The sequence below is a fragment of the Ambystoma mexicanum genome, chromosome 6q (assembly GCF_040938575.1).
Source record: "Ambystoma mexicanum isolate Mex_15411 chromosome 6q, UKY_AmexF1_1, whole genome shotgun sequence".
In the NCBI taxonomy this organism is placed as follows: Eukaryota; Metazoa; Chordata; class Amphibia; order Caudata; family Ambystomatidae; genus Ambystoma; species Ambystoma mexicanum.
In genome coordinates, this window is record NC_090937.1 from 1,562,237,096 (window position 1) to 1,562,261,538 (window position 24,443).

The following is a 24,443-nucleotide window of genomic DNA, read 5'->3' on the forward strand; positions in this document are numbered from 1 at the left end:
AAGACAAAGATATCACTGTAAGTGAAAAGCAAGAGAGCTCATGCTCCGCACTGTAACCCAAATCACAAGGCATATTAAGGCTGGCGGCCAACTAACAGCCGCCCCCCTAGACGACGAAACAAACTCATAGTACCAAATGAAGGTGCTATACTGCCCAGCCCCACGCTGTATCCAGTCTGTAGAGCCCGGCTGAGACGGAGCGGGCATATGCGAGCTAAGGTTTAACTGTTTATAAGTTTATGTTGGGCTGACAGATGCTTCAGTTGTGGGTGAAGTTTAGGGAGGAGGGAGTTGGGAATAATGTTTTCATTCAATGTTTAGCATACGATGGCACTATGAGCATATTAATTGAGGCAATCGCCGTAATACAGCCTGCCTTGTTAACATCGGCACAACTACAACCTATGGAACACATCCGGGCACCTAACAGCCAAACACCTGATGGCACGTGAGACGGCTTCAAACAACAAGCACCTAACGCTCCTTAAATGGAATGTGAATGGGCTGGGATCCAGCATCAAAAGAAGACTGGTACTGCAGCACATAAACAGGCACTCTCCAGACATAGCCCTCCTAACAGAAACGCGCCTGGCGGGAACTGCATGCAAATTATTCCAAAGATCCAACTACCGCAAAGCGGTACATTCGGGTTTCTCCATGGGGGCGAAAGGAGTGCTAATACTGATCCACAAAAGGCTACCACTGGAGATCAAACACATAATACAAGACAGCAGTGGTCGCTATGTACAAATTCAGGCAACGCTCTGGAACCAAACGCCGGCTATTATGGCAATATATTCCCCACCAGCCCTCCTTAATACTCTGCTAGCCGACATTACCCCTATCCTGACAACAAGTATGGCAGACACATGTGTGATAGGAGGGGACTTTAACGAAGCAATGGACAATGCCTCAGATCGCACGCATTTGAGGACCAGAAACCCTGCCAAAGTCACCAAACTTGCCGCTTTTGCGTCCGCACTGGGGCTCCGGGATACGTGGCGAGACCTACATGGGGAGAAACGTGAATATTCCTTCCACTCAGGAGTGCATGCCTCAATATCCAGAATAAACTATTTCTTCCTACCAAATCAGAATATCCACAAAGCTTGCAACGCATCCTTCCTCCCACGAGGCATATCTGACCACTCTCCACTATTACTTGAACTGGAAACTGAGAGGCCGCGTCCCCCTCCCACTTGGCGGCTTACCTCCTACTTCCTAGGGTTCCCAGACCTACAAGAGAAAATAGAGGCAGCCACCTCCAACTACTTCGATCTAAATACAGGCTCGGTGGATGACCCCACTATACTATGGGAAGCATACAAACCAGTCCTGAGAGGCGAGATCATCTCGTGGATATCAGCCAAGAAAAAAGCACAACGTGAACTGATCATAGAAGCTGAAAGAGAAGTTGTGGACAAAGAAACAGAGCACATCAACAGTGACACCCCCCAGACAAGCAGAGCCCTAATGCTGGCGCAGAAAAAGCTACATAACCTGTCTCTAGATTGCGCCCAAAAAGCACACAGTGCCATGAAAGCACGCCTACATGAAATGGGGGAAAAAGCTGGCAAGCTGCTAGCATGGCTGGAAAGACGTGATGAGGGACAACAGAGGGTAAAGAATATTAGGACAAGGAATGCAGAAATAGTCTCATCCAATGCAGAAATAGCAGAACGTTTTGCTGACTTCTACGAAGAACTCTATGTGCCTCCCAGTGGCACAGCAGACAGCTCCATACTGGATAGCACCGATCTCCCAACACTCAACACGGAGCATGCCAACATGTTAGATAACAAAATAACAGAGGAGGAAATTTCAACAGCCATCGCCCAACTCCAAGCAGGCAAGACTCCAGGCGCCAACGGTTTCCCACTCGACATTTGGAAAAAACGAAGCCATCTAGATATATCCACCCACCTTCTCAACCTGTTCGAACACTCCCTAATAGAGGGTGTGCTCCCGCCAGACCTCCACAAAGCCACAATAATAGTGATGCCCAAAAAAGGAAAGCCCCCAGACGAGTACAGCTCCTACAGGCCCATATCACTAATAAACAGCGAAGCGAAAATACTGGCCAAAATACTAGCAAACAGACTCCAAACGGTCCTTGCAGCACTGATCCATCCGGACCAATGCAGCTTTATGCCTCAAAGATCAACAAGAATGAATATTCGCAGGCAACATTTGGCACTGGAGAGAGCACCCGCCCTACAACAGTCATTGGTGCTGCTAGCCATAGATTTCGAAAAAGCCTCTGATTCGGTATATTGGAAGGCTCTATGGGCAATCATGAGAAAGATGAATTTTGGTGAACCATTCATAAAATGGGTCCAACTTCTTTACAACAACCCGTTGGCAGAGGTGAGAGTGAATGGGTGGCCCTCGCGCAACATCCAGCTGGGAAAGGGCACCAGACACGGGTGCACCCTCTCGGCAATGCTGTTCGCACTAATAATTGAACCACTAACAGTCATTCTGCGGGGCTCAACCACATGGACAGGTTTTCGGTGGAACTCAGATTGGGAAGACAAGATATCCCTATATGCAGATGACCTCCTGGTATACCTAGGTGATCCGACGGTCTCCTGTCCTATAGTCACTGAAATATTAATAAAATACGGAGCCTTCAGCGGCCTCAAGGTGAACTGCTCCAAATCCGTGCTCTTTCCGGTGAAGGGAGTAGACTGTATACCGCCACTTGGCTCCCCATACCAAATAGAACTCACACAGTTCCGTTACCCAGGCATCATAATCACAAATAAACTAGATAGCTACTTGTCCCAAAACCTACACCCACTAGTTAAGAAATTTGCACAAGATGTGGTCCACTGGGAAGCACTACCGCTAACACTATTAGGCAGAGCAGCGCTCTTCAAGATGCTGGCCCTACCCCGGTCCTTGTACATCCTCCAAAACGCCCCTCTCCACATCCCCACTGCGGAATTCTGTAAAATAGATAGAACAACACATAAACTATTATGGGGAGGGAAGCACCCAAGAATAGCTCTCAAAACCCTCAACGCTAAGTCTGGGAGGGGGGAATAGGACTCCCGAACATCCAAGTCTACTACTGGGCGACCCAAATGGCGACGGTAAACGGCATACTTCATGGCAACCCAAATTTTCCCCATATACAAGCTGAAATAACTGCACGACATGACATGTCCCCGATCGAAAGCCTCTACGGCAAAAAGAACCACCCTCCCGAATACTCGATAATAGCGCACACAGCCCAAATATGGAAAGAAACACATAAACACATCGGCTGGGCCAATAGAGTTACTCCAGTTCAGCCCATCTGGAACAACGTCCACCATACGGGTCTCAGTAAACTCCACAAATGGCCTAACTGGGCAACAGCCGGTATACAAACCATACAGCAAATATATGTAAACAACCAAATCATACCGTTTGCCGAGATTTCATACACATACGGTCTTCCGGCCACCGAGAAATACCACTATGCACAGCTACAACAGGCACTCACCGAACAAAGGGACCAGTTGTCATACATGCCGGAATGCACACCAATAGAAAGAAACATAGTCGTAGATAGTGTGAAAAGCAAGGTCACATCCACCATGTATAATGCCATCTCCTCATTTGCCACGACTAAGCTATCGAGCCTGAAGTTGAAATGGGAAAGAGTAGTGGGTCCAATACCACCTGAAGATTGGATTTCCCTGATGTATCCCAGAGACACTGCAATCTCAGCTAGAATCAGACTCATCCAACTGAAAATTCTTCACAGAATATACTACCCCCGCCTAGCATTAAACAATTGGGGTAAAGTGACCGACCCCAAATGCTTACGTTGTAAACAAGAAGGAGGAACCTTCTACCACATCCTATGGCAATGCGCACAGATACAACACTTTTGGTAAAAATGTAGTGAAAGACTCTCAAGAGTCTTGGGCCGACCAATTCCAACCGACCCCAAACTCCTCCTCCTGGGAATTGAAGAGGAAGGGGGGATTGTCTCGCTTCGAAAAGCTGATGTTCTCAACTTCCACAGGAATAGCCAAAAGAAACATTGCACAACTGTGGGGCTCGGAAACAACTCCACACTATGACCAATGGACGACAGATGTAGATGCTATCATCCTAATGGAATGCCGAGTCTACCAAGCAAGAGGCTGCCCAGGCAAGGCAGATAAAATATGGGGGAAATGGGAACTAACGTCATAAAATACGCACAGTACGAACTAATGAACTCTGGTGTGCAACCCTGCCATCGCTCCTAAACGTAACACCACTACCTGTTATCACCCGAATGTGATTAGCAAGAATGTGCCAAAGTTGACTTTTTACTTGAATATTCTTCCTTATATATATATATGTTTGTTAGTGTATTGAACGTTTTTTGTACGTAAGGACAAAAATCCAATCAAATTTGTTATTAAAAAAAGAATGGGAAAGACGCAATGTGCGAATCCCTCCAGACAGGTCTCGACACTGCTGACAGTATCAGCAGGTCAATGGCGGCTAGTACAGTAATGCACAGATTTGCCTGGTTAAGAAAATCTGGTTTCGCGCCAGATGTGCAGTCCAGACTTCTTAACATGAAATTTGACGGCACAAATTTATTTGGTAACAAGGCTGACGAGAGCCTGGAGAAGCTGCAGACCTCCAAAGCAGCAGCCAAATCCTTTGGTGCTGCTATTAGATAGGCACAAAACCGCCACAACGGGGCACATTTTGGAGGGGTGGGTCATTTCGCTTTGCTTCCTCAGTTGGAAGGGGGAGAGAACTGTCGAATCAAAGAGGTCAAAAATGATTCCCCTGTGGAGGACGGGGAAGAAGTACTTGGACCGCCCAGGCATTGGCTACTTTACCATCAGCCACTGCTTTGGCTACCTCAAAATCTCTCTGAGGCCTTAGCTCACAAGACCCCGGTGGGAGACAGGCTCTCACTGCATCAGAAAGAATGGCAAGGTATTACTTCAGATGCATGGGCATTGGAAACAGTTGCCCAGGGTTACCGTCTTCCCTTTCTAGAAAAAAGCCTAAGAGTCATTCACCAGGGAACAGCTCTTTCAAAGTTCCAGATCTGCTCTTTATGCAGGACATCTTCACCCTGCTTGAGAAAGGTGCTATATAACCAGTGCCTGTAGCAGAGAGGAACAAGGGCTGGTACTCCTCGTACTTCCTAATCCCCAAAAAAGGACAGAGGATTGAGACCCATCTTGGACTTAAGAGACTTGAACAAGTTCCTCAGGAAGGACAAGTTCAAGATGGTTACCCTTTCTCAGATCCTTCAGGCCCTCCAGCTTCAGGACTGGATGGTATCATTGGACCTTTAGGATACTTACTTTCATGTGCAAATCCATCACAAGCACAGACAGTACCTGAGGTTCGCCATTGGCGGTTCTCATTATCAGTTTTGAGTTCTGCCATTTGGGCTGACCTCTGCCCCAAGGGTTTTCACCAAGTTGATGGCGGTGGTGCCAGCGAGTCTCAGGAGAGGGGGTATTCACGTCTACTTATAACTGGACGATTGGCTGATCAGGGCCAGTTCCCCGAACAGGCCTTGGAACATCTCTGCTACATCTGTCACTCTCTCCACGGACTGGGCTTCTCCCTCAACTTCAAGAAGTCCAACATGATACCATCTCAAAGGCTCCAATTCAATGGAGCAGTCCCCTGGATGCTTCCCTGGGAAAAGCCTTGCCACCAGAAGTGAAGGCTCAAGACTTTCTGCAGATGGTCACCAAATTTCAAAGTGCACTGTGTCTCCCAGCCATTGACTTTCTGAGGTTGCCCAGCCTCACGGCATCCTTCATTTTTCTGGTGCCAGAGGCACGCATGAGAATAAGATCTCTCCAGTGGGCTCTAAGGACTCAATGGTCTAAATTCTCAGGCAGGATGTCAGATCTCCTTCAGGTTCCAAGCAGGGTCGCACAGGATCTACTGTGTTGGGCATGTGAGGACTTTTTTGGATGCCATGGCCGGAAATAACGGTAGTAACGGGCGCCTCACTCACCCAGCGGGGAACACAGTGGCCATGTTGTGATGCTGGAAATGCATCGGAGGGACAGGGCCTACGAATCTGTGTCCTTTATTGCTTTATATCATGTGTTCTGTCTTGTTTTCCATGCAGGAGTTCATGTGGTACTCCTGGCGGTGCGGCTCTTCCGGTATTTGGCTTGGTGAACAGACCCTTGGGATACCCTTATGGCACCCATGAGTGGGAGCATGACCGTGTACTCCTAGTGTATGTTTTTGGGCACCTGTGTGTGGCCCACAGAGTCTGGTATGGGCTGGTGGCAGCTCCGGGCTGAATTGACAGGTGCCCTGCGCATCCTCCATTTTGGGATGCCCAGGCCCTGGCATTGGAATCAGTGGATTCCTGATAGGAAACAAGATGGCCCCTGTGGCCTCTTGCTTTCTATCGCCTGTTACCTTACTTTTCCCGAAGTCCCGGGAAGCCCTGACTCTGTCCCTTCCCCCTGACTATTTGTTGGGTGGAAGTTCCATATATGGTGTTCTGGGGAAGTCCAGGCCAGACTGGCTGGATCCTTCCCAATGACTGTATGTTGTGGGTACGCCCGTGGGGTGGAACCTGGGTGCATGGAGTGTGTGACGAATACGCATGCTGTGGTATGGGTGTCTAGTATCTGGTGTTTGACACAATGGCCCTCATTCCAAGGTTGGCGGTAAGGGATACCGGGCACCGGTAAGGAGACCGGTGCCGGTAATCCCTTACCGCCCTACTACAAGGTCCCTTAGCGGGTCCCTCCTTTAACGCCTGGTCTGACCTGGCGTTATGGACGGGACCCGTTAAGGGACCAGGGTGCAAATAACGGGCTTGACATTCGCTAGCCCGTTATTTGCGCCATCCCCATTCCCAATGAGCCCTATGGGGGCTCATATGGGAATGGGGAATGGTTTGGTGAATGGGGACTTACCGGTCCCGCCAAGGTCAGACTAGACTGTTTAGTCCCCATTGCACCAAACCGGACACGTTACCCCACCATACTCGGAATGAGGACCAATTACTGAGACAGCCCTGCCCGAAACTGGTATGAATGTAGTGTGTAGTGCTGAATGGCAGAGTGCTTGTCCGAATCCACATTCTGTGTTGTGTTGTGAATGTCTGGATGGAGAAGAATGGCCTGAATGTACCGTGCGTCTGATTGGCTGTCTGACTGCTGAATGCACTTCTGAGTGATTGGTTGCCTAAGTGTGACCCAGCAGAGTGAGTGGGAGATCAACAGTATATCTGGGGGCCTCTTACTGGTAGAAATCGTTCAGAAGCTGAAATTGAAACTGATGCTTAACGTTGAAGCCCACTGGAAGAAGAAGAACTGATGATGCTGTCCTTCGCTGATCTGATAGCTGCTGTGCCTTCAAGGAACAGCTAAGAGCCCTCTTCCCGAGCTAAGAGGAATCATCGTGCACCAGCTGATCTTTCCCAAAGCTTCCTGGTAGACAGACCTACGAAAGGCAGCCGACCGGAGGCAGGGACTGCCACAGAATCACAAAGAGAAGCGCCCGGACATTGAAGTCCATCACCGTCGACGACCGCCGTCGCCGACCGGAGCTGCAGTGCTCCTTTGCCTAAGAACATTTTATCCAAGGACTCCCTTGTTCATCATCATTGACCGCTTGGTTGCGTCCCATTCACCGACAACCAGACGCCCTTTCTGGGCCAAAGTTCTTCACTGACTTTTTGCGCAACGAAAAACTCGTCGACGAGGTGCACCGCACGTATCGGCTTGCAGGACGTTTTCAGCCGATCGTCAACGAGCACCGCAACAACCGAAGCTGCTGCCGCAACAACAGTGTTCACCCTTTTTCCTAGTGGGATCTCGACGACCTGTGGCTTCTGCCTTAAAGGGAGCCGCTCAAGAAGGATCCGTCGACAACCCAACGTCGAACTCTGCTATTCCATGTACATTGGGGTTGTAGAACTATTTAGAAGGAAATAAGACTCTTGTGAACAATATATGAAACGGGCTTGTATGATATATCTTTATTTAAAGGTCGCCCAGGTCGGGGATCCTCATACAGAACTGTGCCTAGGTGAACGAGGCCACTATTGTTCCAACCACTAGCACAAATATATATATATATATATATATATATTTGTATATGAGGCCCTATATATATATAGGGCCTCATTACGAGTTTGGAGGTAGCCATGGTGCTATTAGCACCATGGCTGCCTCCAAACCAGACTAAATTACCGGGTTCCTTCAATGGTTTTACCAGACGTCTGGTCCGGGTCCCGCAAAGGGAACCTTGTAATCAGCGCTCACGTAATGAAGGGTACCGAACCTGTACCGGCACCCTTCATTACGTGAGCGCCAGGGTCGTAATGAGGCCCATAGACTGTGTTTTAACTAACATAGTGTGCGGACATTCCTTTGTGGATGCTTGGGGACTACACTGTACATAAGAACAAGCCTGCATCACCTCTGAGAGCTAAGCCTTGATTGCTATATAGAGAGCAGGAGTACAGACACCCCCCTTCGGTCTTTACACATGTACTACCTGTAACGCTCACCTGACTCCCACGGAGGCGCTGGCCTGGTTCGCGCTGTTGTGACCTCTTCTAAGGTGATGCGCAGTGTTCGGAAGACGGACTGGACCGGGCCCCCAAATCTGGCTTGTCTGGCTCGCAGAAGTATCCTTCTGTAGGCGAAAATAGGGGATTAACTGTCTGCGAGGGTAATGCAATCAGCCTCCCACTTTCCCCTCTCACCCTCCTCGAAACCCTTCTGTGATTCCTCGTAGCGTCTCACCTTAGGGTCTGGAAGGACGAGCTCTCCATCCTGCTTCTGATGCAGGGGCGCGTTGGTATCCAGTTACTTCACTGGATTTGCGGATTGGTGAGAACCAAACTTGCTTGGCTTCCAGGTAAGTGTTTTGATAAGAGGTTCCCCTTGTGTCCATGCATTAATGTACTAATGCTAGTGTCTTTTTCCCCATAGGGGCCGGGGTACGGAATGCCGGGGAACAGGCACCGACCCGAGATGAGAGGTGAAATCCTTGTAGAAATCAGGTAAGTCTTTAATGAGCGTTTTTTGGTAATGTCTTTTCATTCGCTCATTAACGCTGATGTCTCTTTTTCCCCTTAGGGGCCGGGGTCCGGAAATGCCAGGATGCGGCGCGGACCCGAAATGAAGAGGGAATGAATCAACAGGTAAGTCTTAACATGGAGATTTAGCTTTCCTTATTCCCTTCTCTCTCTCACCTTTTGTTCTGGTCTTTTTCTCCCTAGGCGCTGGGGCGTGACTGTGAATCCGGATGATCACTGCTGAACATGGAGGCGCCCAGTAAAGGTGAGTGGAATGCGGCGCTGCAGCGATCGACGCGATGAGCTTTTAAATAAAAGTCTTCCTTTTCAGGATTGTCGGCGAGATGTCTCCGGGATGCGGATTTTAGCAGGTAAGGACTTTTCCTTCTTCTGTTCTCTTCTTCTCTTCCTTTGCAGGTGATCCAGGATGCTGGCAGGCGTGGCAGAAGTCAGGATGCAGGAAGCAAGGGCTTCAACCAGAACAATAGATCCTGGAATGAGCCAAGGGCCAGAACCCCTGCACAAAACCTAACCCCACCCTAACTTTCACACACAAACACTCAGCACTCACCAAGCACCTTCCCTGCTCTACCCAAAACAACTTAATCAACATCCCACTCAACCCGCTCCAACAAAACAAATATGCAACCTCATGCTAATCAACGCCCTCTCCACTGTATGTTACTCGGCAGACATTCCTGATATTGTCCCCACAGACATCCTTGACCCACTCTTTGGAACAGAAACATGGCTTACTCTCCACCTCTTCTCATATCCTGGTAGCCCTTGTCTCTGCCAACTACAGCATCCAGCATGTCAACTGTACAGAGAAGTCTGACTGGGCCTCAAAGTCATCCGCAAGACTTCAAGGACGTGCATACTACATATTCCATCACCCTTCATATCCAAGGCACTCCTGACGTGTCACTTTCTGCTCTCCCATACCACAGCTGCTACTTTCCACCTGATCTACAGCGCACTGCAGAGTAAGAAAACCTTCCTGGATGTAATCACTGACCTCATAACTGCATCAACGTCTTCCTAGAGGACTTCCTTCTAACAGAAACACAAGCAAACAAGAAACAAAATGGCACTCTACTGGACACCCTCTAGACCACACAGCTCATACTATGGGCATACCCTACCTTTGCTGCTTGACTCCCTATAGGATTTTGTGCTCTGGGTTTCTACAGCATCTTTCCCAACACATTGAAAACTGGCCTGATCCCCCCGAACTGGACGCCCTAGTAAACCATTGCCCAATCACCCATCTACCCTCTATTGGCAAGATCATTGAGAAGATTTCCATGCTCCAACTACACAAAAAGGTAACTCCACAAAACCTACTTCAAGAATACCAGTCCAGCTTCCAACTAAGATGCAGCACCGAGACCACCACCATCCAGGTCATAGATGAGGCACTCCTCATCATGGACAAAGATGATTCATGCAGCACTCTTGGTGAAATTCAACATCAAAATCCATCATATGCTGATGACACACAGCTAGGCTTGAAGGATAGCGGCCTCAACGACATTCACCAATTCAAACACAGATTCTCCGCCCTGCAAATCTGGATGTCAAGTGCCTACATGAGCCTCAACCCCACCAAAACAGAGTTCATTCTCTTTGGGGGCAAGAGGGATGCGCAACCAAAGGCACACAAGTTCAAAACTTCCTTGAAGAAGCTGGTATTTTCCTATTCTGTCATTTCATATGTACATTAACTGAACAGTGATGTTTAGAAAACATTAGGTTGTGTCATATCAATTGTTATCCCCACACATTTTATGTTTATTTGAACTGATTTGGTTGTTTAATGATAATACATTTACATTCTGTTATACATCATAGTCCAATGCAGCGATTCCAATGACAGGTCATGTGCTTCCTTTGGATATCCTGGTTGCGTTACCACAATCCAAATGCAAGGAGGAGGTACACCGTTATTTCTAAGTGTAAAAGTAATTATCTTTAAATACCTATAAGGGACCACAAACATACACAATTCTAGTACCCTGTTGTTATGTTGTGGTTGAATCTGGTATGAAACGGAGATGTTATATATAGTCCTGTACATTGTCATGGGCCTGGAGTGATTGCCAATAGAATGTGATGTATGATGCAGCCAGGAGAATGTTGAGTGCATCAGTGTATGAATGTTCTGAGTGAGTCAGCTGGGGGCCTGAGCTGGAGTGAGTGGATGGCCGGTGGGTCCTCTCCTTCATGTATACTGTATCTACCCATCCCTATCCATGTCCTGTCATCCATACTACTGTATATACCTAAAAGTAACTGGAACTGTATATACTGCACCAATAAAGCATACCTGGATCAACATCAGTCTCCACAGCTGGTCTGTGTGTCCCGTGTGACTAATAAGAGACTTTATTACACCTGTGAGGCTAGCTGAACCCTACAATTCCCTGGTACTGTCCAGGTTCTCAGCAGCCATCTTGAAAACAAAACTGAAAAATGGTCGTAAAGGAATGAACACAAATGTAAGTGTCACAAATGTTATCTTAAATGAGATGCGTTCTTATCTATGCTTTTGGCCTATTGGATTTCTCTTACCTCCTAATTTGTCCTGCTTCTCCAGTTAATTCCGGGATTGCCTTGTTGAAGGCATCTGTCGAAGTTACGGGCTGCAAATGATATGTCTAGACACATGGCATATCAGTCCACGTAGTGGAAGTAGCGGGATATCCAGCTGCAAAGGTGAAGCTCAGTTAGGCACAGGGAATGTTGTGTGGCCCTCTCACACTGAGACTCCTCTACTCTGAACCAGCATTCTCTTTCCTGATTGTGACATCAGAACTGCAGAGAAGTCATAGACCTGCTCATAATGGTTAGGTCTCCAGCAAAGGCAGACGACCATTCATTAAGGGAGTGTCTTAAGTGTACTTACACAATTAAATAAGAATATTTGTTGTCATCATTTCTGGCAAATCATGGGAACCAGGGCCAGTCCTTGGAGCAATTATAACGAGCATCGCAGAAGAGTGAAGGTCAATGGTGGTTTTGTTTTTGTTCAAAAATGAAAGTCTGCTAGAGAGCTCAAATTAAATAATTTTTCAGTGATCTAATCGGGACAAATTCTCAGCCCTAAAATTGAGGCATCTCCTACCCCTGGATGGGCCAATGGTTTTCCACGGCCATAGCAAGACAGCAATACCTTTCTGTGACAGTGGTTTCTTAAGATCACAACATACATGCTTTCTGATCTATCCTTCCTTTGAGAAATGCCAAATGCTGTGGCTTCTGAGAGTTATTAAAAGAAATCTGTGATGACAATCTTTATTTTCATTGCCAATTTACCTTAATAGAAGTGAGTAAACTCTATCTTTCTCTGATCCTGCAGATTCATTCAGTAGTTAGCTCTGGTTTTTCTCATAATAAGGCACAAGGGAAAATTCTGGCTGTTTTCTGAGAATTCCTTTTTTCAACCACAATGGCCAGAAGACTTGATTATGATAATTCTTCATACCTTGATTGTCGTCCCTAATTTATTGGATGCCTGCAGGTGGTTCAAAACACATAATCATCTCCACTTTTAGTGAGACTAATGCTTTAGGAATGTGACACGTGTTTTATGCCAGCTTTATTTGGCTACCAGTGTTCTATCAAGTACACTTGGAACCCTTATGTGTGGGGCCTACTATGACACATTTAGAGAGTACCCTCCCAGTGTAGTTTTGGGGTTCATTCCTTAGTGGCAAAGATGCCCAGCTAGGGAATATTCGTCTATTGTCTAAGTGCTCTATTTCCAGTCGCCTGGCCTTTAGCCGAGCAATTAAAGCCACACTCTTCAGAGAGGCTTATTAGACATGCTCCACACTCTTTCATTTCCTGTTTACTTTTCTTAACCTGCTAGCCCTGTGGTATAAGCGCCAGGCGACCTTTGGGTGGTAGTGAACTCTGCATGGGAACGATGAGTCTGAGTTCTTAGAAGGTAGTAAGGGACACTGTGGTCACCTATATGTGCAGATAGCAGTAAATGTTTGTCCCTAACACCTAACACAACTTACGTGCACCAAGCTCTTAAACATTGGCCATGACACGTTCTGAAGGTCACTCAATTCAGAGACTGAAGTACACATAATATTAGATTCTGTCAAGTTCATGTATGTAGTATCTGGGTTTACTCTGGCAAGTATAAATAGAAGTAGGCTTTATTGTGTTACAGGGTTTAGATAAGAAAGGAGGTAGAAAATAGGGAGGGAGGTAGGAGCTAGGGTAAATGCATCCTTCTATGTTTCATCTCCCATTCTGTGTGTCCCCAACCGTCACCCCTGGAACCATGCGGTGACATACGGTTCCAGGTCAGCTAGCATTCTATGGCTTGCATTCTGTACATCAACGCAAGCCCCAATGCTACACAGTACCATGTAGAAATCCTACGCTCCTCGTGTGTGGATTCAGTAGGGACCTTTCATGCAATGCATCTTGACTCTTAACTTTTGACTCATTCAAATAAGTATCCCCAATGAAGATCCTGTGACCATGGAATTAAATTATTTTATTCATGTTCCAAAGTAAGTTGTAGAAATAAGATACATGTCCACCAACAAACACCAAGCAGATCTTCTTTATTTCCCAGTCTTACTCCAAATGACACCAGTAGAAACCTCACTCTTTTTCGAATCCTGGCAATAATAAACAGCTGTAACTTACTTTACTTTCAAACACACTGTGGAGAAGATAGGAGACCTTCTGGGTGCTACCCTCTTGTACCAAACAGGAGATGGGTTCACTAGATGTGCATAACAACATGTAACCATATCACAAAACATGTGATCCAGCTTCCCTCTTTCAATTAATTGTGGTGGGTGGGAAAGTGAGAAGATGACAATGGGCCTCATTACGAGTCCGGCGGTAAAACCGCCTGGTTACTGCCGGACTCGTATTACCATTCTGCCTCCGTGACTCCCGGAATTACCATGGCATTACAGCCCTGGTGTCCCGGGAGTCACGGAGGCAGAATGGTGTTAATCCCCATTCCCATTGAGTCCCATAGGACTCAATGGGAATGGGGAAGTGGAAACACGGGCACCATCTCGTGATGGTGCTGGTGTTTCCACGTCCGCCTGCAGGCGGGAGGTGTTCAACCCGCCAGGTCAGACCTGGTGGGAAGATCACCTTCCGCCTGCAGGGGTCGGGATCGGGCGGTCCGGAATTAACAGTGGCGGCGGGTTTACCGCCACTGTTAATTCTGGACCGCCCGACCCGTAATGAGGCCCAATGTCTTTCTTTGCACTTCATATTTTGTGACCTTAGGAAATAGAGTTCCAATTCACTGTAATGGTCTATCAATGTTAGGGATAAAACCTCTGAAGACGGTGCTATGTAGCGCTTATCGGTCCAGCACCAGTTTGCTCCAAAACACCTGTAACGTAGGCATTCCCATTTGCAGGCAGCATGCCTGGCAGGGGGCAAGTACAGGGCACTCCTATGATCTCAGCTCCGAGCAGACAGTAATAACCACTATGAACTATACCAAAAGCCACTAGGCAACCAGCAAAAAACACCACTCCACTCTCTTGTATCAGTCTTTTACTCCTTATAAAATACATTGACAGATATATGTCCAGTGTCAGTCAATGTAATCACTGAAAAGTAGGTGCTACACCCAGGCTAAACCCTGGTGCGTTCGCTTTTTTGAGGGACTCTTCTGTGAGTTGCCACACACTCCATATGAAGGCCACAAAGGATTCCTCTGGGAACACCAATCCAGAAGATATTCCTTCATCCCAGCAATACCAGGGACAAAATCAGAGACCCACCACTGATGGACTAAGCGATCAGGTGACAAGAGCGACTGTCATTACTTTTGAACTCCCTATTGGGCATCCAGCCAGGGGCATCCCAGTTAAGAGCAGTACAGTGAAGGTTGAAGACCAGCCATTGACTAGCCTCTTGGCCTATGAGCATTTGCTTTTGCCTTCCTCCCAGCTGTACCTGTGGATACCCCTAGCTTCTTAATTATTGTGCTGTCTCAAAATGCATTCATTCCTGCTGCTCCTCCTACTCACCTCTCTGTATACTTTCTCCAATCATGCTACCACTTCCTCCTTTCCTATCCCTATCATAAAAATCCCATCTGGAAACTCCCACTACTCCATCTCTCTTGCACCTACTACTTCCAACAATCAAAGCCAAACATACCTACCATAACACCTATCAACCTCGCCGTCTCTTCCTCTGAGACTCAACTTCTCTACTCTTCCTTACAGCATCAACTGAACATTGTACTCTCGAATGCTCAGTCTGTATGCAACAGAACTTCTTTTTTCACAGACTACTTTCATTTTATTTATCTATTTCATTTATTTATTTCTAAAGCGCTTGAACAAAAGCCCTGAAGCATGGGAGCGCTGAGACTGACAGACAACAAGCAACAGACAAAATCAGGAAGGGATCAGAATTCAGGAAGACATGGTAGTTCTTCAGTTCATTCGAAGAGGAACGTTTTCAGTTTGCGTTTAAATATCGGGAGCCTAAGGCACAACCTCAGGTCAGGAAGAAGGGTATTCCATAGTCACGGTGTAGAGGTTAGAAAGCATCCGTCTTTTACCAGCGATAATCTTGCCTTAGGGATTTGCAGTTGACCCGAGTAACTGGATCTAAGGCTCCGCCTGTCAGGTAGCCATTTCAACTGCGCTGCAAGGTAAGATGGACTATTTCCAGAAAGCCATGAATGTGCAATGCATAGGATAGGAAACATGACCCTCTTTGCTAAAGGTAGCCAATGTAGTGATTTCTGTGCTACTGATACATGATCGGTTTTGTGTAGACCTGGCACAACCCTTACTGCGTTGTTTTGAACAACTTGTAGGCAGTTAAGTTCTCCTTTCCCTAGGCCTAGTAGAATACTGGCACAGTAGTCCAGACGGCTGCCAATGATTGTCCTAGCCAATGTGGCACAACTCGATGCTTCAAGATACGCCTAATTTGTGCCAGAAGCTTAATGTAATAAGATGGGTTTGACACTCAGCGAATGATGTGTGACCTCATTGAGAGCTCTCTTCCCCTAGACCTCCTTGCTATCATTCTCCTCGTCTGATTGGCAGAGGTGGCAGTTTTGGACACCTACCCTCTTCCCGCCTCAATGCCTCTCAAATCTCCAATGCCACGTCCTCTCCTACCTCTTTTGAATTCATAATCTCTACTATTGCCCCTCCTCACTCGGTTCATATCATCACCATCTATTGCCCTCCTGGTCCTACTGGACCATCCTTTGATGAACATGGGCAACTCCCTGATTATTTTTCCACTAAACATCACCTCATTCTCTTAGGTGACTTTAACCTTCCCTCTCCAAATACTTCTCAGAAATCTGAACTTCAGTCTTTCCTTAGTGATCATTCTCTCCACTCTCCATAACCTACCTAACCACACCAGGGGTAACTCTTTGGATCTCTTATTCATCGCCACCTCTTTCTCAGTCACTAATACTACTACTCCTACTACTACTACTACTACTACTACTACTACCACTACCGTCACACCACCCCTATCTGATCATTGCATTGTTTCCACCACCATCTCCTTTCCATCCTCTGAACTCTCATCACCACTTGCCTCACCTATTACTAAAAGAAAATGTGAACCTTCTGCCATTCCACTTTTCTCTTGGACTGACAGTTCTCACTCTCTTCCCTCACACCTGGTGCCTCTTCCACCAACACTGCCTTCTCCAGCTTCCAATCCTTACTATATTCTCCTCTAACTCCCCACTGCTTACTGTCACACCATTCATACTCTCTCTCCACACAGGCAAGTGTTGGCTGCTGCATAAATGGAGGGGGACCCACTCATATGAGGACCCGAAACTCTACCTCTCTGCCCTGAACTCTCTTAAGTCCTCTCTTGAAAGAGTGAAAACAGAATTCTACTGCACCCTCATTGATTCTCGCTCGAACCATCCTCACCAGCTACAGGGCACCCTAAACTCACTCATACCTCCTCCTAAATCTACGACTACCAACTCCACTCTCACAGCTAATGACCAATCTGAATACTTGGCTGCAAAATGTTCCCAAACTAGAGACTCTCTACTGACCTTCCTCACACTTCCTCCTCCTACATTCTACACTGCGCCTACTCTACCATCATCCTCTGCCTCTGCCTCCCAGTTTAGTCACACTAATGCTGAATAGGTCCAATCTCTACTGATAAAGGCTAACCCCTCTTGTGTCCTACCAGACCCTCTTGCTCCTCAGCTGGTCAAGCCTATTGCCCCTTTAGTGGTTTTTCACCCCCAATGAACTCTTCAACATGTCCTTAGACTCTGCTTGCTTTCCCTCCATTTTCAAAACGGTCACAGTCACCCATCTCCTAAAAAAGCAAGGGGCTTACCCAAATCACCTGGCTAACTTTCACCCTGGGTTTCTCCTTCCACACTACTCTGACATGCTTGAAAGGGTTGTATTTAACACTCTTAGACATTCACAACAGTCGAGACCCACTAAAAGCAGGTTTCCGCTCCAGTCATTCCACGGAAACTGCTCTCACGAATTTCTCCAACTTCATCTGCTCTGCTAATCACTCCAACTTATCCTCTATGCTAATTCTCCATGACCTGGCTGCTGCCTTTGACACTGTTGATCACTCTGATCTTTGTAATGCCCTCTTTCATCGTGGGATTCGCGATCAAGCCCTTGCCTGGATTGAATCCTACCTTGCATCTCACCAATTCTCTTTCTCCTGGAGCAACAACTCTCAACTCGCTCCTCTAACTGTTGGTGTTCCACACAGCTTTGTCTTGGGTCCTCTCCTCTTTACACTCTACACCTCTGCTCTTGGGGCACTAATCTCCTCCTTTGAATTCTCGTACCAAATCTTTGCAGACGATACCTAAGTCATCTTCTCTTTTCGTGAACTCTCATCTGATCTCTCTAACAAAAAGTCCAATTGTCTCTCTGCCATTAAATATTGGATGGCTTCGAACTCTCTGATGTTAGACTCAACCAAAACAGAGGTGTTATTCTTCCCTGCTAAATACTCTCTTTCATCTCCTCCCCAGCCTATCCAGTTCCCACCTGACACTCTCTCCTACTCTTCTTCAGCTAGAAACCTCGGTGTCATCTATAACCCTTCTCACACTTTCTCTACTTTGATCTCCAAAACTGTAACAGCAGTTCGCCTCAACTTCCTAAATATTAGGAAAATTAGACAACTCCTTCCTTTCAACACATCCAATCATCTCCTAACAACTCTTGTATTCTTACCCGACTATGCTTTCCGTCCTCTCGACAAGATTGTTAACTCTGCTACCAGGACTCTGAACTCCCTCACTTCACACCTACTTCCTCGCACCGTCACCAGTCTGGATGGCTGATGATGGCAAACAGGGTAAATTCTGCTCCTTATTCACAAATCCATACACAGAAAGGCACCACTATATCTATCCATATCTATCCAACTCTACAAGCCTTCTCATAATCTCCGCTATGCCTCCTTACCTACCCTTGTGGCACTTCGTCCTCTCTATCCTTCCTCTCACTTCCGCTCTCTCTCTTCTTGCCCCTCTTGCATGGAATTCTCTTCCACAAGGCAGCTGAGAAGCAGTCCACACCGATTTGTTCAAAACCAAACTAAAAGCTTACCTCCTCGACTCCGAGTTACCCTACCTCACATCTGCCTTCTAGCTAACATTTTTCCCATGCCTTTAACCTGCCTCTGTCCCTCACTCTACTTCCTCCACATGAACACTTCATCCAACATGGTCACATCCCTTACAGAGCTGGCCGTACCCCCTATCTGCACTTAAAAATATTTAATGTTGATTGTCCTTGATCTGTGTATGTCCACCCATGTATTGTCTCCGGTAACTGTTCCCCATCACATCCTGGTCAAAATCTCACTCACACTCACCCTCATTGTAAGACACTCAGTGTTTCCTGTCAAGATTGATTTCTTATATATTGGCGTTCTTTTGTGATCAAAAGAACATTGTTCCTCCCTGTATAAATACATAAATAAAATATGGGGATGCGTGTGGTCCCACGCAGAAAGGGATGTGACCAAGCAGTTTGGGCTGGACTGCCCATTTTGGGGTGGGACCAAGCCTGATTTACATATGGTATTACCCCTTTTGTAATGGCTTGGCAGGAGAAGAACAGTGGTCTGGGGGGTTTCCCAGAGCAATGCCAGAGGTCAGGATTAATTCCAAACCTTCCAACGATCACCTTTTTTTTGTGTAAGTCACCCTGAGTGGGACGGGTATGCCCACACGTGGGTCCTGTGCCTGCTGGGCCTAGAGACCCAAGCTACTCCTCACTGATAATGCCCAACAAGGTTGAAACACGTTTGGGGATGCTCGTGGTCTCGTGTAGAAGGGATGTGACCAAGCAGTTTGGGCTGTAATGCCCCTTTTGGGGTGGAACCAAACCTAATTTGAATATAGTCTTTCCCCTTTTGTAATGGCTTGGCAGGCGAAGAACGATGGTCTGGAGGGTTGCCCAGAGCAATGACAGAAGTCAGGATTCATTCCAAACCTTCTAACTATCACCTCTTCTGTTTTTAGTAAGTCACCCCAAGTGGGACGGGTATGCCCAGACATGGGTCCTGTGCCTGCTGGGCCTAGTGACCCAAGCTACTCCTCACTGATGAGGCCCACAAAGGCTGAAACCTGTTTGGGGATTCATGTGGTCTCGTGCAGAAGGGATGTGACCAGTTTGGGCTGGATTGCCCCTTTTGGGGTGGGACAAAGCCTGATTTGCATATGGTCTTTCCCCTTTTGTAATGGCTTGGCAGACGAAGAACTATGGTCTGGAAGGTTGTCCAGTGCAATGCCAGAAGTCAGGATTAGTTCCAAACTTTCCAACTATCACCTCTTGTTTAGCGTAAGCTGAGGAAAGCGATCGATCACCTACCCTCTTTTTAGCAAAATGAAGAGTTGGTACCAGAGGAACGAAGTGGACTATAGGGAGAGTATTTAGTAAGATAAAGTTGAAGATAGCATGGTCCCGGGCCCAGACTGCCCTGTGGATGATGCAGAGGGATTTGAATTTAATCTGTGCAGCAACTGGGAGCCAATGAAGACTTTTTAGGGCAGGAAAAATCTGGTCCCTAGGCTTAAGGCCAATGATAAGTCTTGCTGCCCTATTCTGGATTAGCTGGATGGGTCGCAGAGTGGAAGAAGGTAGATTCAGGAGGAGGCTCGTGCAATAGTCAAGCCTAGAGAGAACCAGGGCTAGGGTAACATTGAGACTCTGGGGGTAAGTGAGAAAAGGGAGAATTCCTTTGAGAAGGAAGAGCTGAAAGTGGGACTTCTTGGCAATGTCCTGAATGTGAGGTAGGAAGGAGAGAGATGAGTCGAAGATGACTCCAAGGTTTCTGGCTTCAGAAGAAGGAGCAGGGGCAGAGCCCAAGGAGGAAGGCCAGAGTGAAGGGAAGGAGGGAGCAGGGGTCCCGATGTGAAGGATCTCAGTTTTACAGGCGTTGAGGCAGAGATCGTTGGAAGTGCACCAGGACTGGATGGCAGATAGGCAGCCAGGGATGATGGAGGGTGCAAGAGGCTCATCAGGAAGTTTGAAAAAGAGCTATGAGTCGTCTGCAAAACACTAGAAGTTGGAGGAGGAGGGTAGATGTTAAAGAGCCAAGGGGAGAGGGTAGAACCCTGGGGGACACCACAGGTGGAGACTGAAGTAGGAAAGGATAAGGTGCCCGAAATGACTTGGGGAGATCGGTCAGAAAGGAAGGATGTCAGCCAGTCCAGTGCCCGTTGCGAGATACCAATGGTATCGTAGAGCATTCGTATGAAGATGGAATGGTTGACTGTGTCAAAGGCAGAAGAGAGATCGAGAAGAATGAGGACAGCAGGGGAGTTGGAGACAAGAGATGCAAGCAATTCTTCACATGTGTTCAGAAGAGCAGTTTCCGTGCCTCTGGATGCTTGCACTCCAGATTGATGGTCCTGGAGACCATCAACAAGTTCAGTGGGTGAGTTGAGTTGGGGCAATGCAAACTTCTCCATCAGCTTCCCCAGGAAGGGAGTGATGGAAATAGGGCGTAGTTGGCAGGGCAGGTAGGGTCTGCTGAAGTTTTTTCAGGTGCGGGAGCACAAGGGATTGCTTAAGGGAGGAGGTGAAAGATCTAGTGTCAAAAGAGTGATTGCAGAAATCAGCGAGTGCGGGCCGAAGGAGCCAATGTTCTCATTGATGGTTCTGATGAGCAAGGAGAAAACCTGTTTAGAGGAGAGCTTCATGGAGCAGACAACTCTGGTAACTTCTTCAGGTGTGACAGGGGAGAAGGAGGAGAAGGTGGAGAAGGAGGAGGCAGAGGGGTCAATAGAGGCAAGGGGGTGAGGGATGGGTTGGGAGGGTGGCTAGCAAGGGTGTTCAGGATGTCCTGCGTTTTGGTATTGGAGTGTGTGGCCAGTGCATTGTAGAGGGCCTGGGAAGGACAAGGGGAAGAGGAGATTGCAGAAGGGTTGGCTAGGTCCCGGCAGATCTGGAAAAGTTCAGCCATGTTGTTGAATGTACCGGAAACCTGTGCCTGTATGTGGGCTTTTTTCTTGGCGTGGATGGAGAGTCTGTATTGCCTTTGGAGCAGGCGGCAGGCCAGTTTCTCAGGTGGTGAGCCTGAAGTTTGACACTTCCGTTCCACCGCCCTGCACTTTAGTTTCAGAGCCACAAGTTCGGAGTCATACCAGGTATTACGCTTAGAGGCAGGTTTCGGGCAGATCCTCATGGTCAAGAGTATGGGTGATGGAAAGGTGGAGGTAGTTGAGAGAATAGTCAAAGATAGTATCATGCTATCAAATCTGTAAAGATGAGCTATATCGCCTGTGATTAATGTGGCTCCCAAATAGACCCCCGATATCCTCATCTGCCTGCAGCTGTGCTCGTTCTAGACAATTACACCATTCCTTAACTGAATTGAGAGCACACCTCTGGGTCCACTATGACATCTGATACCAGCTGCTGCATGTAAGTGATTAGTGGGTTGTTCCGTTTGATGTGCTTGAGGTACTGCCTCACTAAGGCGTCCACCAAACTGGCTGCCTGCATTCAAGCTTGGTACAGATACTCAAAAACTGCTACAGAGATACAAAACTGTATTTGGAGGCATTGACATTTATGATTGCTGTTTACAGATCCTGTGTAGCTAGTGGACATAACTGTAAAAACCCTACAATCCAATACAAGGGTAGCCCTCTGCGGCTTTTCTCCAAGAATCAAGAAAGCCTTCCCTCATATGAGGGAACTTTTACATCTTACAATCCAATACAAGGGTAGCCCTCCTCCCACTAATCGAATATTCAGGCAGCAAAGGCATAGAAAAGGTTAGCATCTCTGAGCCTTCAATGCTTTATATACCGCCTAACCTCAATATCAATCTGTGGTCAATTACAGCTGGGGCGACTGGTGATCCAGCTAACCAACCTGTCGCCGCTATGAAAATAATAGAGGAACTAAAAGGAAGCCGCCACAGTAAGTTGATTGTGCAAATAAATTGAGCGATTGGACATGTCGGTAGCATTCAGGTCAAATTGTCTAAGCTCGGAACCCACGCCAGAATTATGGAAGGGAGAATGAACGCTGCTGGTTCAGAAGTGGTGAGGCTCTCAAAGGATATGAAAAGAATGGAACAAGAGATGAAACTACTGAGTGATAAGGTGGAAGACTTGGAGGATAGATTTTGATGTAGCAATGACCGCATACTTGGCCTTAGGAAATAGGCGTCTACCCATGCAAAGTCAGAGTAGGAACAGCCCTCTGCGGCTTTTCTCCAAGAATCAAGAAAGCCTTCCCTCATATGAGGGAATTTTTACATCTTATTTGGCAGAATAGGGACTCGGATGTACCCTCACTCGCTCTATTATTAGAAGCAGAAAAAATCATTTGACAGGTTTGACTGGGGATATCGATTTGTTGTTATGTCCCGATTTAGTTTAAGCAAATCTTTTCCTAACCAAATTAGACTACTATATTGACTTCCTAGTGCCAGGATCTTTTGTAATTGACACATATCTGATGACTCTAATATCGCTAGGGAAACAAGGCAAGGAAGCCCACTATCTCCCCTGCTATTTTCTACTGTTGATAGAACTTCTATCACATTGCAAAATTATACTTATGTAATAGGTGTAAAAATACGAATGGAGGATCTGCAAAGAATGGAAGAAGGGACAAAAAAAACATGTGATAAAGTGGAAAACGGTAGATTGCAATGTTGCAATGACTTCATACTTGGGCGAAGGCAGAGTGCTGAGGATGGCAAGACTGGAGTATATGTTGAGAGCCTAGTACCAAGGCCATGATTTCTAAATAGATTACTGTACAACAGGCCCGTAGATCGCTTGATACATGCATAAAATTGCGTCCATCCCGCATCCACTCATAATGAACTTCTTGAACTATCACGATCCTAATAAAGAAGTGCTCAATTTTGAAAATTCAATTCTGCCATTTTTTCTGGATTTCCGTCAGTTGTTCAGGGGGTTAGGAAGTCATTTGAAGCAGCAAAGAATATATTACAAGCTAAGGATCGTCAATATTCTATAACCTACCCTGGATAGAACACTCATGAAAAACACACTTTTATGCTGACCATGAACAAGCAACACAGTTTCTGGAGTAACTGCCACAGAGCGCTTCTCCGATGCATGGCACTTCTTCTTATATGCCTAATTATTTTTTAATTTTTTTTATTTGTTTTGGCTACACAATAACCTTTACAAAAATAGTAATCTCATAATAAAATACCATAAAATCCAATACATAATATATAACAAAACACATACTATATAACAATAAACAGATAAAAGAGATCACAAAAAGGGATAATATTACATGTCTGATAACTTTTTTCTTTCCTCCATGATCTTTCATATTACATATCTGGTAAGACTTGACCTTTTTGTCCTTGATGCAATGTCTTTTATTTTTCTCCCAGTTTTCATTAGCACTCAGACCAATTACTCCGCTAGATTAGCAACCACGATTTCCAACCAGCATTCATCCTTGCAGTTCACATTTAGTTTTTAGAAAACGTAACACCGCCAATTGCAGTTTAACCCTGGAACCACAGAGCATGTCTATCCAGAGTGCTTCAAGATGAACACACTCTGGATTGGACACATAGTTAATAAAATAATCAATGCGTGCTTGTCTAAGTGTTATGCTTGATCTAAAATGGCGCTGGTGCGCAATGCATTCTGAGGGCGCTCGGAGCCATGATGGATATTTACTTCATGCCGCAGTGAAAAGCTGCACACATTTTGCTGAGTGTTAGATTCATAGTGTTGAGAAAAACATGCTTTCCAAACCTGGTATGCGGTCAAGGACATTTCTGCTGGGAAAGCTAACGTTATTATGGTTAGCTACTGTTCTCCCCGGAGCGTGTTTTTAGAGAAGGGAGGCACTGCGCTTCTTTGGGGGAGCTCTCGATTGACTCAGCTGGCAAC

General features: G+C 46.6%; 1 protein-coding gene across 3 annotated transcripts in view; it reads right to left on the reverse strand.

Moving 5' to 3' along the window:
• Nucleotides 1–24,443, reverse strand: part of ANKRD53 (ankyrin repeat domain 53) — a 169,784-nt gene that overhangs the window by 111,426 nt on the left and 33,915 nt on the right. Inside the window, exon 1 of one of the 3 annotated variants that reach the window (XM_069632270.1) lies at nt 11,603–11,829. The exons of the other annotated variants lie outside the window; for them this stretch is intronic. The gene's annotated coding sequence lies outside the window, so the exon portion shown is untranslated. Of the gene's footprint in view, nt 1–11,602; nt 11,830–24,443 lie in introns of those variants that run through there. 3 annotated transcript variants of the gene reach the window in all.